Raw genomic sequence first — 19115 nt, 5'->3', positions numbered from 1 at the left:
AGATCAAGAATGGAGTGAATGTCAGGAGATTGGTAACTTTCAGAACTAGAAGTAGATGAGGCATAGAGGATAGTGGGAATGATAGAGCAAGAATCAGAGACGAAACATGGGGAGGGAAACTGACTTCAAACCTAAAATGCAGTGAGTCTGCATTTTGACTAGGCCTTCCTGTTTCAAGCCTGTTTGTGTGAACAGCTGCATGAATTGCTGGGCAAGAAAAGAGTGACTTGGGCTTCAGAGCAGCTTCTTGTGGCTTTTCCACTTGTGAAGTCTGACTCATAGATGCCTATCCATTTCAGTCCAGGGCTGGCCCGAGTCTCAGTTTCCCCATCTAGAAATGCATATGACTCGGTCTTTCCTTTCTCTTTCTTCTACCTTTCTGGGATCCCTCTAATGATGTGGAATGAGCCAGCAGCTTGTAAAGCTGCTTGGGGCCACTTGAGAAAAGACACTTGCGTAATAAATCAAATGATTCCTCTATGAGTCGAGAATTTCATACTAGGACAGGAGCAGTTGTCTCTGTCATGTGAGTCATAGTGAAGCCTTTAGCTGGAATGTCCAGAGTCTTTAGCTACATGAGGCATTTGCACATGGGCACTAGGGGTTTAGACCCAAACAGAGCCCAAAGAAATCTGGTATTTCTGCCCAACACCTAGAGTTTCACTGTTCAAGAACTATGGTAACGCTGGTAGCCAACAATATTCTCTTCCCTCTGCCAGAGGGGAAATCATTCTCAATTCTGCTATTTGTCAAACTTTCCAAAATCCCCTCCAGGTAGTTTCAGTAAAGGTGGAAAGAAGAGGAAAAGCTCCCTTTTCCAGGTTTCACTACTTTCTATGTTGATTCTTTAAATTTTTATTTATTTATTTTTGATTACCAGAACACTGTTCAACTCTGGCTTATGATGGTGCTAAAGACTGAACTTGGGGCCTTCTGTGCCTTAGGCCAGAAAGTCTTTTTGCATAAGCATTCTGCTATCTCCTAAGCCCTCTCTGTTGATTCTTTACAGGCAGGAGAACATTCATATCACTAGGTGAATCCTCCCTAATTTGGCGATGTAGCATTCTTCCAGAATTGGTAAGAGGAAACAGCAAGGTTGGGTCCTTTGACTCCAGAAGATGTGGCCTTGGGGCCATGATATAGTTAGGTGGGGTGGGAGCTGCCTCTGAGACCTTAAAGCCAGGCCATCTCAGTGACATTTCCAAGTGCATGATGTTCAATGATCCATATTCTAGGAGCCAAAGCATCTTTTCCTCTGGTACAGTTAATCCTTGTTCCTGCCACCAACTCATCTTTCTTTGTTACATCTTGCTGTGTCTCTGCCTTCAGTTTTCCTATGGATTCCTTTCTCAGGCAGGGTGTTTTGATTCCCTCTTCACATTTACTTCCAAGTGCCAAGAACAGCTCTGTTCCGGCAGGAGAAGATTATTTGGCTTAACAAATGAGAAGGAGCAGAGGCTTCTCTCCACTCGCATTCCTGGATTTACGGGGGAATTTATTCTGGGAACTACTTAGAGTGCCCCTTATGTCTCTCCCTCACCAACAACATGTTTCTGTCCCAGAGAGTCGCTGTGCTTTGTTTTTACATGATTATAAAAACGGCTTTTTCTTTTAGAGCCTGAGCATGAGGGCTTAGCACCCCTCTCCCTACACCATCACTCCCCCAAGGACTTGGCTGAACCCACATTGAGTACCACAATGAGTACTTATGCCATTGTTACAGGCTTGAGATTATCTCTGGCTCTTTATTTTTTCTTTTTGAAAACAAAGAGAAACAGAAAGTGGAAGAGGTAGAGAGGGAGAAAGAGACAAAGAGATATTTGCAGCACTTCTGTACCACCCATGGGGTTTGAGCCTGGATCCTTGCACATGGCAATGTGTACACTCTTTAGAGTGCACCATCACTTCGCCCGTTTATTATTGTTATTATTAATTTAGATCTTTATTTACTTTTATTATTGGGGAGAGACAGAGAGAAATTGAGAGGGGAGGGGGGACACAGGGAAAGACAGGTGAAAGACAGTAAAGACAGAGAGACACCTGTAGCCCTGCTTCATCACTCATGAAGATTTCCTCCTGCAGGTGGGAACCAGGGGTTTGAACCTGGACCCTTGCACACTGCTATGTGAGCACTTAACTAAGTGCACCACCACCTGGCCTCTTTATTATTATTATTTTTTCTAACTGCAGAAATTTCACTGTTCTGGGCCAACTTTTTTTGATAGAGGGAGAGACACACAGCTCTAAAGTTCCCTCTAGTGCTTAGTACTCCCATGTAGTAGACTGGAGACTTAAACCTGGGCCAGAGGTTTAAGCAAACCTCTGGCAAAGCAAGCACCCTCCAAATGAGCTAACTTACAGGCCCCTGTCCCCCAGTTTTGGATTGAGAGGCCAACCTGGAGTCCTCTACCCGAACTCAGTTTGCTGTGCCAACCCATGGGCATATCAGGAAGGCATTCCTTCCCATGTAATTGCCAAGACCTCCTGGATTTTGCTGGAGGCATCAAGTCCAACCAACAGTTGCTTCTCTGTTGCCATTGTACAGGTCTTAATGACAGATGCTAAGCAGAGCAGCTGGGGTCCTCACTACTCCCTATTCATGCCTGGGCAAGTTGCTTCTCCCTCCACCACTCTGCATAGAGATTCAGAAATTTTATGTTTGACATAAAAGCTAATTGAAGAGAACGCAAGGTCCTACACTACCTAGGAAGCAAGCAGGTCTGTCTGTCTCACCCTTAGAGGATGTTCTGTGGCCTGGCCTGAGAATTAGTCTGCCTGGATCTATTCCAAACCAGGGCCTAGTTTCCTCTAGACAGAGGGTATTCTGCTTTCTCAGAGTAGAATGCTACACATTGGGGAAGAGGTAAAGACAGATTTTGACAGATTAGCCTGCAAGTCCCCTACTCAGACTCAATGTAATTAGACCACACCTAAGCAATGAGCAACATTTGCATGTGAAGATGCTTCCAGGTGCCTGAATGAGTTCTTTTGTATCTCACAAATCTTGTAGGTAAACAGGGCAATTTTACTGATGAAGAAACTAGGTTCTAGGAAATTTAGTTAACTTCTTAAGAGTTAGCTAAGTCAATTATGGGTGGATTGAAGAGAAGGGACTTCAAATTTCTGACATCTGCTCCAGTATTTTCTATTACCCCAAACTGCACTTTAAGGGTTTAAGCAAAACAACAAATTCTGCCAGATGGGCAGAATTCAGAAGCTGGCATGAACTTGTACTGGAGTTGTCTGGGTCTGGGAGGGTGTAAGCACTGCTTCCACTTGCTTGCATGGTGAGGCAAGGGGGCATGGTTCAGTGGAGTCAAGGATGCAAGCTTGCTGTTTAAGAAATCATGGTGAGTGGCATGCAAATTGGGGAGAAGGGAGTGGTGGGACAACTATTCTTGTGTGTTTATTCACGAAAATTTTCATGGATAAACACACACACACACACATTCTCTCTCTCTCTCTCTCTCTCTCTCTCTCCATCACTTCCTCCAGGCTGAGTACACAAACAAGGAAGGCCTTTTATTTCCATTTGTCATGTTGATTATCAAACAACCTGGGATGAAGTAGTGCTCTTGTAGGTCATCTGCAGCTTCTAGATACACTGATTTCTTACCCTCAAGCTTCTACATCTCTACTTGAATTTCTCCTGCCATAAGACACTTCTGAGCTCTGAAGGGTAGCTCAGGAAAACCCCAGAGCTAATGATACTTGGAAAAACCCTTAACTAATGAGGAATGGGGCTGGGGTATAATATCTAAGGTCCCTTGCCCACCAATAAGACAACTAAAGTAAAAGCAAACAAAAACATAATAAGACCAAACAAACGACAACAACAACAACAAAAACAACTAAAGTGTGTTCTGTTGACTCTTTGAGAGACGTACCAGTAGGATTGAGCCTCAGTGCTCTCAGTAGCAGTGTACTCAGTAATAATCTCTTTCTTGGTTTCCCTTTCTTCTGTCTGGCTCACCAATTTCTAATTGTGTTTCCTGGGATCATCTCCTTTATAAATTGTATACAACCAGGGCTGGAAGAGATGCCAAAATGGTTTGCATAATAAATTTTCATGCCTGAGGCACCATACGTTCCAGATTCAATACCACCACCACAAGCCAGAGCTGGGCAGTGCTCTGGCAGTAAGAAAAAATCCAAAGCAAACAAGGAAGGAAGGGGGAAAAAAAACAAAACAGAGCATGTGCAACCAAATTCCTGTTTCAGTCATCAAAACTAAAAGAGTGGTCTCGTTCCTTCCAAGAATACCTCTTTTGTGGCAGGCTTTCTGCCTAGCTAGGTTCATAATGAGAGTGACAATGGCATATCCTGATTGTAAATGACTTCCTTTTAGCCATTGGGCAGGAAGACTGTGGATCTGGAAAAACTCATTACAGAATTCTTTACGTTGGATGATTCCCTTCTACTATAAATCCAGAGGGTTCTTCCTGTATTAGGTCTACATAGGTAAGAAATAGAGAACTGAGATCAATGTCTTTAAAAACAATATGGGGGGGTGATAGGCAGTGGTACACCCAGTTGAGAGCACATGTTACTATGCACAAACTCCCCACTTGCAGAGGGATGATTCGAGAGGAGTGAAGCAGGTCTGTAGGTATATTGCTTTCTCCTCCTTCTCCTCCTCCTCTCTCAATTTCTCTTTATACTATCTAATAAAAAGAAAGAGAAAAATGAAGAAATGGCTGCCAAGAGTGGTGGATTTGTCTTGCAGGCACCAAGCCCCAGAAATAACCCTGGTGGCAATAATAATAAAAAAGAAACTAGATGTAAAACATTAATTCCCCAATAAAGAAATATATAGAGAGAAACTAGAACCAGCAAGTGGCTCACTTGGTAGAGCATGTATGTTACTATGCTCAAGGATTTGGGTTCAAGTCCCAGACTACCATGTGGGAGAGCCTACAGGGGGGAAGATTCGTGAACAGTGACATGGTGCCATAGTATCTCCCTTCCTCTCTCTGCCCCCCCATTCTGTTTATCTCATCATCTATCTAATGCATTGAATTAAAAAATAATGGAGGGAGGGGGCCCAAGTCATAGTGTACTGGGTTAAGCACACATAGTGCAAAGCATAAGGATCTACTCAAGGATCCCAGTTCCAGCCCCCTGCCCCCCACCTACAGTGGGGTCACCTCGCAAGCAGTGAAGCAGGTCTCCAGGTGTCTATCTTTCACTCTCTCTCTCTCTGTCTTCCCATCCTCTCTAAATTTCTCTTTCCTACCCCACAACAACAGCAACAACAATGGGGAAAAAAATATATATGGCTGCCAGGAGCAGTAGATTTGTAATGCAGACACCAAGCTCCAGCAATAACCTGGAGACAAAAAAAAAAAAAAAAGTTTCCAGGACTGACAACAGTCACACAGACAACGTGAAAGGTCAAGATGCAGTGAGCCTGGAATTACTTTGCTGTTTTATTTTGTTTTGCTGACCACATGAGTTCCTGAGCAGGAGCAGCACTCCCCCACTTACTTGCAGGCTGGTTGGAGGGGGGGCAGTACTCTGAGTGCTCCTTTTCACTAGGCAGACAAGGAGTAGCTTGCTCTGTATATTCCTTTCAGGTAGACATCAGGAGACTCTTTGGAGCATGAGAAGGTAGAATTAGCACTCCTCCACCCCCACCCCTGGAGTGGGAGCAGGTTCCTGGGTGCCACTTTCCTATTTGTTCTCCTGGATTCCAATAGACCACAGATTGGATTTACAGCCAAGCAAACACATGAAAGCAAATGTGAGCTTCTAACATTTCATAACCCGCCTCCCACGAAACAGAAGGCATCTTCCCCTTGTGTTAGTCCTCGCCTTGTTCTTGACATTTATAATGTGCTGAGTTTATAAGCAGACTTTACATTCCTGACACCTCCCACTGGAACTGACTCCCAGCCTTTCCAGGCCTGAGGATCTGAGGCACGTGCTATACCCGTAAGAACACTCTTGACTGCTCCCTGGCTGCAACGCACATTGCCTTTCTTCACCTTGACATTTAGGTGCTTCTTCTTCTTCTTCCTGTTATTATTATTATTACTATTATTTAAGCTTTTTTCTTCTTGTCTGCTCCATTAAATAAAGGTTGGTTAAGACTTACTGCCTCCCAGGCAGTACTTGGGAATAAAGAAGTGTCTCTGAGGCTCTCTTCAATAAATGGTGCTGGGAAAACTGGGTTGTAACATGCAGAAGAATGAAACTGAACCACCTTATCTCACCAGAAACAAAAATCAACTCCAAATTGATCAAGGACCTGGATGGTAGACCAGAAACTATCAAATACTTAGAGGAAAACATTGGTGGAACACTTTCCCACCTAAACCTCAAGAACAACTTTGATGAAACAAACCCAACTGCAAGTAAGACTAAAGCAAAAACAAACCAATGGGACTACATCAAATTGAAAAGCTTCTGCACAGCCAAAGAAACTATCACATAAACAAAGAGACCCCTGACAGAATGGGAGATCTTCATATGCCATACATCAGACAAGAGACTAATAACCAAAATATACAAAGAGCTCAGCAAACTTAGCACCAAAAAAGCAAATGACCCCATCCAAAAATGGGCAGATGATATGAACAAAACATTCACTTCAGAGGAGATCCAAAAGGCTAACAAACATGAAAAACTGCTCCTGGTCGCTGATTGTCAGAGAAATGCAAATAAAGACAACATTGAGATACCACCTCACTCCTGTGAGAATGGCATACATCAAAAAGGACAGCAGCATCAAATGCTGGAGAGGTTGTGGGGACAGAGGAACCCTTTTGCACTGCTGGTGGGAATGTAAATTGGTCCAGCCGCTCTGGAGAGCAGTCTGGAGAACTCTCACTAGGCTAGACATAGGCCTTACATTTGACCCAGTAATTCCTCTCCTGGGGATATACCCTAAGGACTCCATAATACCCAACCAAAAAGATATGTGTACACCTATGTTCATAGCAGCACAATTTGTAGTAGCTAAAACCTGGAGCAACCCAGGTACCCAACAACAGATGAGTGATTGAGAAAGCTGTGGTATATATATACAATGGAATACTATGCAGCTATTAAGAACAATGAATCCATCTTGGATGGAACTAGAAAAAATTATGTTAAGTGAGCTAAGTCACTTAACATAATGATGCCACTCATCAACAGAAGTTGAGAAAGAATAACAGACAGGGAAACTCAAAGCAGGATCTGACTAAATTTGTAGTAGGGCACCAAAGTAAAAACCCTGGGTGGAGGGGGAGGGTGGATGTTCAGCTTCATGGAGCAGGGGTAGCGAGGTAGGTGGGATGGGATGGGACACAATCATTTGGTGGTGGGAATGGTGTTTATGTACACTCCTACTAATTTGTAGTCATATAAATCACTATTTAAATAATACGAGAGAGCAAAAACTGATTGAATGTCTCAAACTTTTAAAAGCACTGACTGAGTCTTTTTAATACATAGGCGGGGTCTTTGATATACTGACTCTCTTAAAAGCTTAGTCCAGGGAGAACAAAAGCAACCGGTGGCATAGCTATATGCAAATAATGTCAAAGGACATAAAATATGGTGAAGGGGTATATGATACAGCAAATCCTAACATAGGGATTTTTTCAAAGTTAACCCAATTTCCAAACAATGTGATTATTGCAATAAGTATCTATTGTCTTCTTAAACTCTAAGACAACAGTAATCTCCCACTTCCTCTATAGAGCCCATGTTTCTCCGAGTCCTGGAGCCTCTAGGGTGGGGCTTACTTCCCTGCATGCTTCTCTCAAGTCAGGCCAAATGATATTGCATCCTAATCAATGCAATGAGTACCATCTCAGCATGCTTCACCTCAGACTGTGTACAGTGACATCAGACATAGATTGCCAACCCTTCACCCTCATCACTCGGCCACCAGATTCCAGATGCTAGCAGGATGAGACCAGACTTCCCTGGACAGACAACCCCACCAATGTGCCTTGGAGCTCTGCTTCCACAAAGCCCTTCCCCACAAGGGAAAGAGAGAAACAGGCTGGGAGTATGGATCAACCTGTCAATGCCCATGTTCAGCGGGGGAATTAATTACAGAAGCCAGACCTTCCACCTTCTGCATCTCACAATGATCTTGGGTCCATATTCCCAGAGGGTTAAAAAATGGGAAAGCTATCAGTGGAGGGGATGGTATACAGAGGTCTGGTGGTGGGAATTGTGTGAAGCTGTACCCCTCTTATCCTATGGTTTTATCAATGTTTCCTCTTTATAAATAAAAAAATTTTAAAAAGAGAGGTGTCTCTGAGTACTCTGGGTTAAAAGCAATTGTTGCCTTTCTGTTCCTGTTTCCTGACTTCACAAGTTCAAAGCTTTAAGTGGAGAGTCTAGGATCCATTTCTAGGCCTCTGTCTGACCTGCACAAGCTGAGAATTCTTACTTCCATGTTCTTATGATTAAACCAGACAAGCCACTGCTGTCTCTCTCCTGAATGCCTAGTACACATCTCATACACATTAGGGATTCTGTTGTTCTATAGAGTTATAAAAAGCCAAATGAAGAAAGAGGCAGAACTAGTTCTGCCCCACCCCTCATGTGCTTTTGTCTAGCCTGAGACAAAGGGAAACAAACCTTTTTAGTGCCAGGTGTTGGACACTAAGCAATGTATAAAGGGACATGTACATAGGACCATAAAATCGTTAGGAAGTGGGGAAAGAGGAGGGAAGGGAAAGTCAGCAAATGGCAGAAAGAAAAAGTGAAAAAGTGGAAAACGAGCCCACATGTCATGATTATGCAGAAGTTTTCCATCTAAAATCCCTTGATGGGCACTGCTGCCTTCTGTTGCCCTTCCCTTTTTCAAAATGATGTCAGGAGTTGATGAACACCTGGGCTTGCTCCAAAGATGACACATAACCATGCCTCCCTGAAGTGGAGGTTCCTGAATTGGAAATGAACATGACATCACTTGCTTAACCATGAGAAGGGTTTTTAAACACTTCATAAAGGAAACAGATCACTTGTACAAATATAAGATAACATTTTCTCCCTCCTTATTCTAAGACTTGAACACACACTATTAACACAACTCTCAAGGTTAATTTTAAGATAGTACTTTGGAAAATTCTTTAGGGATGAGACTAAGATAGTTGTGTTGAGCATCCTATCTGGTACACAGTAGGTACTCAAAAATGTCTGAAATTGAATAACAGGATGAATGCAAAAGACATAGGGGACTGTCAAACAAGATCCCTGAATATTCAACACTAATTGTTTTCAAATCACTTCATGTTCCAAGGATACAAAGATGAGTGTCTTCTTCACATGCGTACTTACTTGTGTTCAGTGCACAATGGAGTCACTCGTGCAAGGCAGGTATAGACAGGTCACAGTGGTAGAGATGGTTGGCTCTGCCCAGAAGATTAAGAGGTTTTCGATATGCAGGTTCTGAAGTTGCTGAGGAGGTTTCATCAGGAAAATCAGGCTCTGAAAGATAGAACAGAGGGACAACAAAAGTATGAAAGAGTCTGTTCTATCAGAAGCTGGGGCAAATGTGATGGGTATATGTAGGTTGAGGGTAAGGGAAGGCAGAAGTCCTGTGGAAGAAAAAACATACCAGAAATTCTTGAATCTCTGGTAACCACCAATCATCTTTTAAATGATCAAATACTGGTAATAATAGGTTTCATTCATTTAAAACTTCCCCAAAGCAGAATCTCCATGAATAAACCACTGACCACTGTGGACTGTGTATCTCCACACCACCAACTTAGGACCTCCAAGCTGATGGTTCTTATGTGGTTTCTGGTCTGTTTTCCTCTCTAATACAAGCAACTTCAGAGAAAATATGTTCTTTGAGCAGACAACGGAGCTTGGCTGTCTGGGTGGGTGGACAGGTGGATGTTTAGAGTTATTCAAAAGCCTTTTAGTTCCATCATTCTCTCATAGGAGCAAAACTCATATTTACCACAAGTATATGTTTATCATTAGCCTTGAAAGTCTCCCACAGGCACAGAGCTCAGAAGAAATCAGTGTGGGATGAAAAGTGACAAGAATGGCGTTCCCAAAGCAGTTATCCAGAAGCTAGGTCAGGAATGAATTATAAGAGCACTCAGCATAGGCTCTGCAGCCAGGGAGGAGGAAGAACAGCTGGGAGGTTTTGCAGATATTTATGCTCCCAAGTCCTCAGCAGTGCAGGCAGCAACAGTCCACTATTGGTACACAGCAAATATTATCCCTACAGATTACCTTGGAATCCAAAAGATGTGATAAAGCCCAAATAAGAGTAGATAAAAGCCAAGTATGCTGCCACATTCTGGGTTCCTGCCACCCTGTGACTCCTTAGGGAAGTACTTGTGGTATTGGGATGCTTCTTTTGCAAAAGCCTAGAGAGACAAATAGCCACTCAACAGCTAATAATTTATCTACTATGTCACTGCTTTTGTTGGCTTCTTTCTGATACTTCTTTCCTTTCTGATTGTAGCCAGCAATTACCCTCTAACTGCTTGATAATCTTGCTGGTGAATCTAAAGTGGTAACAAAATAAATAATTAAATAAATAATCACAAAAACAAAAACAAAAAACTTGTTCATTACTTTTTTTTTTCTGAACATAGACTTAAGTTGAATTTTGTTTTGGTTGTACACATAATTTTATTCCAAAGAGTAGGGCTTGTCCCTCCACGAGACAGGGTCTTGGAGAACTGGAAGTGGGTCTGGATATTCTTGCTAAATCTGAATTCTGAGAGGTCACTGATCATATGCTCCTTAAACCCAGCATTAAATCAGGGTCCTTGTTTGTCTGAGGATCACCAGCCAGCAGTAGATAACAAAGAAAAGCAGAGTCTTTTGGTGGTGGGAATGGTGTTTATGTACACTCCTATTCTATTTAATTAATATGAGAGGTGAAAAATTGATTGAATGTCTCAAACCTTTTAATGCACATACCATAGGCTGAGTCTTTGATATGATGGCTCTCTTAAAAACTTAGACCAGGAAGAACAGAAGCAACTGGTGGCACAGCTATATACAAATAATGTCAAAGGGCATAAATTATGGTGATGTTGTGTATGATATAGCAAATCCTAACAATGGGATTTTCAAAATCAACCCAATTACCAAATAATTTGATTATAGCAATAACTATCTATTGCCTTCTTAATCCCTAAGACAGCAGGGACCTCCCACTTCCTCTATAGAGCCTATATTTTCCCTAGTCCTGGAACCTCTAGGGTAGGGCTCACTTTCCTGCATGCTTCTCTCAATTCATACCAAATAATAGTGCATCTGCTGATCCCAGCCTAATCAATACAATGAGTACCACCTCTGCATGCTTTACTTCAGAATGTGTCCAGAGATGTTAAACATGGAATGTCAACCCTTTACCCTCATTACTCCAGTGAGACCTTTCCTTTCATAGGATTCTCTAATTCCATTCCAGGTGGATCACTTCCTAACAAAGTCCCAAAACCTAGATATAGACTAGGTACCATGAGATAGAACATATGTTCAAATGTATACATAAATTAGGGCAAAATATATGCCTGAAAGCAAAAGTACATAATAGTCTGCATTGAGTCAGTATAAAGTTCACAATGAAATAGTGTCTACTTACATACCCTTCTCACCTACTTCCTATAACACTTCCCTCACTCACGCCAAAGCTAACCTTATGAAAGCAAGGACTGCAAAAGCTGAGTAAGGGCAAAAGACTGGCATACTTTAACAATGACTCTTTAATCACTATCAGGTCACCCCATCAGCTGGGGCCCTAGTCGGGGAGTCCTGAGACTCCCAAACAGACATGATGGGCCTAGACCTCAAATAATCCCTCTCTCCATTGTTACTTGTCATCTCTATCAGGAACAACACAATAGATCCCTTTGTGGACCTCCATAGGACCTGGCCCTCAACTTGGATCAACAACAGTAGAGAATATTCCCCATCCTCCGAAGGGAGGATGGACAACATACTCTATGCTCCACCTGAAGAAGATGGGTCCTGATATTGGGGCATCTTGGAACGTTCCTACTCATGACCACAGAATGGGAGCTCAGATCTACAGAGATGCAGAGGTCATATAGGCTCCTAAGCTGAATATGGGCCCCAGATCACATCAGATTGATGGGGTTTACAGACAACAATATTTATACACCTTTCCCATATTTGGCAGCTACTCTCTTCCCTGATCTAGCTTTCTGGTCCTTTTTCCAGCCATGACACCATCTCCCCACAGTAACTTGGATCCACCTGCATATCAGATTTCAGGCTCAGGGAAAAGAAAAAAAAAACTAGTATAGCCCCAGACCCTTTGGAATATAACTAAAATATGCCTACTAGCTATCTACTAAATGGAGAGACCCCCCTCAACTCTTCATCTGCACTATTCCAGCCTTTAAGTTCATGATTAGTCAACAATTTGTTTAGCTTTATATGTTAACTCTCTTTTCAGCCACCACATTCCAGATGCTGACCAGACTTCCCTGGACAGGCAACCCCACCAATGTGTCCTGGAGCTCCAATTGCCCAGAACCCAACCCCACTAGGGAGAGAAAGAGGCAGGCTGGGAGTATGGATCAACCTGTCAATGCCCATGTTCAGTGGGGAAACAATTATAGAAGCCAGACCTTCCACGTTCTGCATCCCACAATGACCTTGGGTCCATACTCCCAAAGGGTTAAAGAATAAGAAAGCTATCAGGGGAAGGGATGGGATATGGAGTTCTGGTGGTGGAAATTGTGTGGAGTTGTACCCCTCTTATCCTATGGTTTTGTCAGTGTTTCCTTTTTATAAATAAACAAAAAACCATACAAAGAAAAAAAAACAGGGAGAAAAAAAAAGCAGGAAAGCAATGGGTGGATCCAAGTTCTCACCTCTCTAACAGGGGGTTATCCATGGAATTCAGACTATCCTTTGGCCTTATGTGCTATTAATCTTTTTTTTCAAAGTGTAGAGTTAAATGACAGGAAATAGTCACAAATAGTTGACATAATTAAACAGATTTATTAGACATCCTATTGTCATTGCTTGAGGCCAGATGCTACACAGGCATTGAGGAGCCTATTTTCAAATACTTCCATATGTGAATATATGGAGGCTTCCCACTATAAATATATGGGAGATATGAGCCAGGGTACAGGTTAGACATATTAGGGGTCACTGACTCCTGAAGCATCAGTCAATTGGAGAATGTTTGAGAGATATACTTGAGTAGGAGTGGGAGGTTAGACTTGAAGACAAAAGTTTCTTCACAACTCTGTTTATTGAGAACCTATTATGTGGCAAATACCAAATCCAGCACAGTTTTAGGAAAGAATAAATCATTGCTTGCAGCTTGCAAAAAGCTTATTCTGTTAAGAATTAAAGGATCAAGATATTATGTAAATAATCAAGAGTCCAAGAGTACAAAGGAAGTAAAGTATTAGGGAAAATTAAGGAAAGACAAATGAATTCAGCCTGAAGAGACGGGTCCCTCATTTGACTAGGCCCTGAAGGGCTGGGAAACTTTTGAAAGATTTGCAGAGGGCATTTAAGGCCTGGAAGCTGGGAAAACATAGAACAGTCAGAAGCATGTAAAACAGCCCTGTGTGGCAAAAGGATACATGGAGGGAATTTTTAGGGAAGAGGTATGGATGCAGAAAGGCTAGGTCCAGTCTTAGGACATTCTGAGTGTCCTGTGAAGGGTGTGGGCTTTTATATCAAAGACTGTAGTTGGAGAAAGGGCTTGTAGAGGGGCCAAAGGAATTGTGGGCACAATTGGGGTGGTGGTGCTGAAAGAGATGATTTTGGAGACATGAAAGAAAGAACCTATTTTATCTTCATCCTCCTCCTTCTCTTCCTCCTCTTTCAGTGCCTCTGGGCACTACTACATACATATTTGATTTGTTCAACCAGCCTATACTGGAAATCTTTCTCAGCAATTCCCTTGGGTGCCAAGTTCTGGCCTTGACTTCTGTAATGTCAGGTAGCACAATAATTTTTGTCTTTGGTTGGGAAGGTGCATGCTCAGGTTAATGGAATTTTTCACATGCTGGGTTCAAGTTGAAGTCCCTCCTTTGAGACTTAAATGACTAATTTATGCCTTTTCTTTTTAGGTTGACACATTCTCACCTAAGGGGTGATTTGTAGGAGAACACAGTCTTGTCTATAAGTGTATATTTTCTTAATTACTGATTCATTTTGGATAAAGACAGAGAGAAATTGAGAGGGAAGGGAGAGAGGGAGACAGAGAGGGAGAGAGAGACAACTGCAACATTGTTTACTGCTTGTGAAGCTTCCCCCTGCAGGTGAGGATGGGGGTTTGAACCTGGGTCCTTGTACACTATGCTGTGTGTGTGCGTGTTCATTCAACCAGGTGCACCAGCACCCTGTATCTTTATTTTCTTAAATAAAGTTTGTGATGTCTGAAAAAAAAAACTGAACCTCGATCTTTCCCTGCTTTCTCATATCAAAGGGTTTAGTAATCTAGGGGTCAAATTTCAGTCATAAAAATTCTATGGACAGCTGCTACTGGATATCCCATCACTTTCCAGACTGTGTTCAAGAAAAGGCCTAAATATTGGCCATTGGCCAAAGGAAGATTCAAGTCAAGTGTTTGTAGCTTCTGCCTTGCATTGAACTTAATCACCATTGGCCTAGTGTTGAAAATGTGTCCCTCTCTGGACTGTTATTATCTATTCACATGTAATTCTGATGATTCAACATCCTTAGATTTTTCCACATACAAACATCCATCTTTGGGAAAGTTATCAGAGTTGTTCCCAAATCATTTCTGTGAAAAAAAGTATTTTTTAGGTGGCACTGGAAAGAGCACAACTCTGGACTTGGACCTCTCCTTACCTTCTCCATCAAAGGTACTATCAAACCACGGGTCAAGAGTTAGCCAACCTATGATAACAGATTTATTGGAAATCTGCTGTCTACACAACACACCACTATTCTAGGCTGTATCCAAGAAAGAGTCTAGACTTTCAGTCTCAGCAAAAGCCCCTTTTAATCCCTCCCATTGCCAGCAATGCTTGTTGCTGGTTTGGGATAACTTGCCTATGTACTGTTGTGAAAACTAATCTCTCTTAAAAATGCTTACAAAGTCTGATGTATATCAGTCATCTGGACTCCCACCTCCCTCCCAGTGCACACAAAAACAAGCAAAAGGCTAATCTCTAGAATGTTTTCAGATCATAAATCTCCAAGCATACTGAAGAAGCAACCTCTCCCTTAGAGATGGTAAATCAATTTGTCTAAAAACAAACAAAACAAATATATATTTCTCTGAGCACATTTCCCAAATGTGGCATAACTTGAAAAATAAAACTGAGGAAAATAGATTGATTCAGCATCTTCTGTATATATGCCTCTGTTAGCATTACAAAGGCTCAAAGAAACTAAGACTTGACTTCTTACACTAAAAAACTCACATTCTACTTGATGATGTACAGAGCTAAATGTGTACCTTTAAAGATTTTAGTAATTTTTAAAACATCTTAATTTTTGGATAGAGATTGACAGAAATTAAAGGTAGGGGGGTAGAAATGGAGACAGAGAGACACCTACAGACCTGCTTTACCACTCACAAAGCTTTCCCCCTGCAGGTGGGGGCCAGGAGTTCCAACCCAATCCTTGCGCATTGTAACATGTATGCTTAACCAGGTGTGCGATGACCCGGCCCCTACCTTTAAAGACTTAAACAAATTTAATCTCTTCTATGCTGTGAAGGGGTTTTTAGTGCTTACTTTATACAAAATATTAATAACTGATGTTTTCAATCCGACAGTGTGCTTTATATGACAAATTCAAGTTAGTTGCTACAGAGGACCAAGGCCTAGATTCTTTCTTGATGTAGCATAATGTACACAAGTGTCCAGACAACATTTTAAAATTGAGTTCCACAGAAATTGTCAAAGGCTCAGTCCTAAACCCTGAGGACAGTGTGCAAAACTAGCAGTTCATTGATAAGTCCCTAGACTCTAGTCTACTTAGGGCATGATTATATGCTAAAAAGCATCAGTGGTACATATACATTAAATGAATGCATGAGTTCATGTAAATTAGATGTATAATATAGGCACACTTTAGAGAAGGTGCAGGCTCTGCTTCAGTCCACTACAATCATATTAAAGAATACAAATAAATCATACAAATAAAGAAAATTTTACAGTGTATTTAAAAGTAATGATGTCTTAAATCTAAAAAAAAAAAGGTAATGTGTATGGAATTGTATTCCTCTTACCCTATGTTCTTGTCAATATATCGATTTTATAAATAAAATTTTTAAAGGTAATGTTTTATACCATACTATAAATGTGAAGTTGCAATATTTCTTTAAAAAGCACAGTCCAATACCTTCATTAAAAATTCTTTATTTCATGTCCTTTGACATTATTTGCATATAGCTATGCCACTGGTTGCTTTTGTTCTCCCTGGACTAAGCTTTTAAGAGAGTTAGTATATCAAAGACTCCACTCACAAAGCTTTCCCCCTGCAGGTGGGGGTCAGGAGTTCCAACCCAATCCTTGCGCATTGTAACATGTATGCTTAACCAGGTGTGCGATGACCCGGCCCCTACCTTTAAAGACTTAAACAAATTTAATCTCTTCTATGCTGTGAAGGGGTTTTTAGTGCTTACTTTATACAAAATATTAATAACTGATGTTTTCAATCCGACAGTGTGCTTTATATGACAAATTCAAGTTAGTTGCTACAGAGGACCAAGGCCTAGATTCTTTCTTGATGGAGCATAATGTACACAAGTGTCCAGACAACATTTTAAAATTGAGTTCCACAGAAAGACTCAGTCTGTGCTTTTAAAAGTTTGAGAGAGGGGGTCGGGCGGTGGCGCAGTGGGTTAAACGCATGTGGCGCAAAGCGCAGGGACCGGCATAAGGATCCCGGTTCGAGCCCCCGGCTCCCCACCTGCAGGGGAGTCACTTCACAGGCGGTGAAGCAGGTCTGCAGGTGTCTATCTTTCTCTCCCCTTCTCTGTCTTCCCCTCCTCTCTCCATTTCTCTCTGTCCTATCCAACAATGAATTGCGTCAACAAGGGCAATAATAATAACCACAACAAAGCTACAACAAGGGCAACAAAAGGGGGAAAAAAATGGCCTCCAGGAGCGGTGGATTCATGGTGCAGGCACCGAGCCCAGCAATAACCCTGGAAGAGGAAAAAAAAAAAAGTTTGAGACATTCAGTTTTTGCCCTCTCATATTACTTAGTGATTTATATGACTACAAATTAATAGGAGTGTACATAAACACCATTCCCACCACCAAAAGACTGTGTCTCATCCCATCCCCCCTACCTCTCTACCCCTGCTCCATGAAGTTGAACATCCACCCTCTCCCTCCACCCAGGGTTTTTACTTTGGTGCCCTACTACAAATTTAGTCAGATCCTGCTTTGAGTTTCCCTGTCTGTTATTCTTTCTCAACTTCTGTTGATGAATGGGATCATCCCATACTCGTCTTTATCTTTCTGACTTAGCTCACTTAACATAATTTCTTCTAGCTCCATCCAAGATGGGTCAGAGAAAGTGGGTTCATTGAAAAAAAAAACACTAGTATAGCTACAGGCCCTTTGAAATATAACTAAAATATGCTTACTAGCTATCTACAAAATGGAGGACCCTCCAACACTTCATCTGCACTATTTCAGCCTTTAGGTCCATGATTGTTCAACAATTTGTTTGGCTTTGTATGCTAACTCTCTTTTCAGCCACCAGGTTCCATATGCTAGCAGGATGAGACCAGACTTCCCTGGACAGACAACCCCACCAATGTCCCTTGGAGCTCCGTTTCCCCAGAGCCCTTCCCCACTAGGGAAAGAGAGAGGCAGACTGGGAGTATGGATCGACCAGTCAATGCCCATGTTCAGCGGGGAAGCAATTACAGAAGACAGACCTTCAACCTTCTGCATCCCACAATGATCTTGGGTCCATACTCCCAAAGGGCTAAAGAATAGGAAAGCTATCAGGGGAGGGGATGGGATACAGAGGTCTGGTGGTGGGAATTGTGCGAAGTTGTATCCCTCTTATCCTATGGTTTTGTGAATGTTTCCTTTTTATAAATAAAATTTTTTTTTAAATACCTTATTTCTTTTGAATTTTATTACTAATAGTATACAAGATTGTAAGATCACAATGTATTGTTCCAAAAATATTTTATTTTTGAAAAAATATGAATCACCATTTGAACCTTTAGCAACACATAATATTTTTTTTCTGGTAGAGGATCTTGTCTTGATTTTGATGATTGTTGGTTTATCAGGGTGGTAGCTGCTGAAGACTGAGGTGGTTGTGGCGATTCCTTAAAGTAAGACAGCACCAAAGTTTGTAGTATTGTTGAATTCTTCCTTCAAATAAGAATTTCTCTTTAGAATGCAATGCTATATGACAGCACAGCACAACTTCTTTAAGATAATTTTCCCAGACTCTGATGTTGTTTTTACCAACTAATTTTATGCAATATTCTATATCTTTTGTTGCCATGTTAACATGTTGGCAACATCTTTACCAAGAGTAGGCTCTACCTCAGGAAACCACTTACTTTGCTTATGTATAAGATGCAACTCATTAAAAGAATTTAAGGGCCTGGTGGTGGCACACCTGGTTAAGTGCACACATTACAGTGCACAAGGACCTAGGTTTAAGCCCCCAGCCCCCACCTGCAGGGGGAAAGCTTTACAAGTGGTGAAGCAGGGCTGTCTCTCTCCCTCTCTATTCCCCTCTTAACTTCTCTCTGACTCTATCTAATCATAAATAAATAAAAAATAAAATATATATTAAAATATATATTAAAATTTTTTTTAAAAAGAAGCAAGTCGTCATCTGTTTAAGTGTTAGCATAAGATTGCAGCAATTCAGTCACATCTTCAGGCTCTATTTTAATTCCAGTTCTCTGGTATTTCTACCAGAGCTGTAGTTAATTCCTCCAAAGTACTTGAAACCTTAATTTCCTCAAAATCATTCATGAAGACTGGGACCAATTTCTAAACTCTGAGATTCTGACCTTCCCCACAACTCACAAATGATTTTTTAATTGTTATCTAGTGACTTTTTTTTTCCAGGAAGCTTTCATTTTATTTTGCAAGATTCATCAGAGGAACGAGTATCTGTGGTGGCTATCACTTTAAAGAAGTGTGTCTTAAGTAATAAAGCCTGGCAGAAAGTGAAAG

Source organism: Erinaceus europaeus, chromosome 7 (genome assembly GCF_950295315.1).
Source record: "Erinaceus europaeus chromosome 7, mEriEur2.1, whole genome shotgun sequence".
NCBI lineage: Eukaryota > Metazoa > Chordata > Mammalia > Eulipotyphla > Erinaceidae > Erinaceus > Erinaceus europaeus.
The sequence above is the reverse complement of the archived record's forward strand: the minus strand, read 5'-3'. Positions refer to the sequence as shown.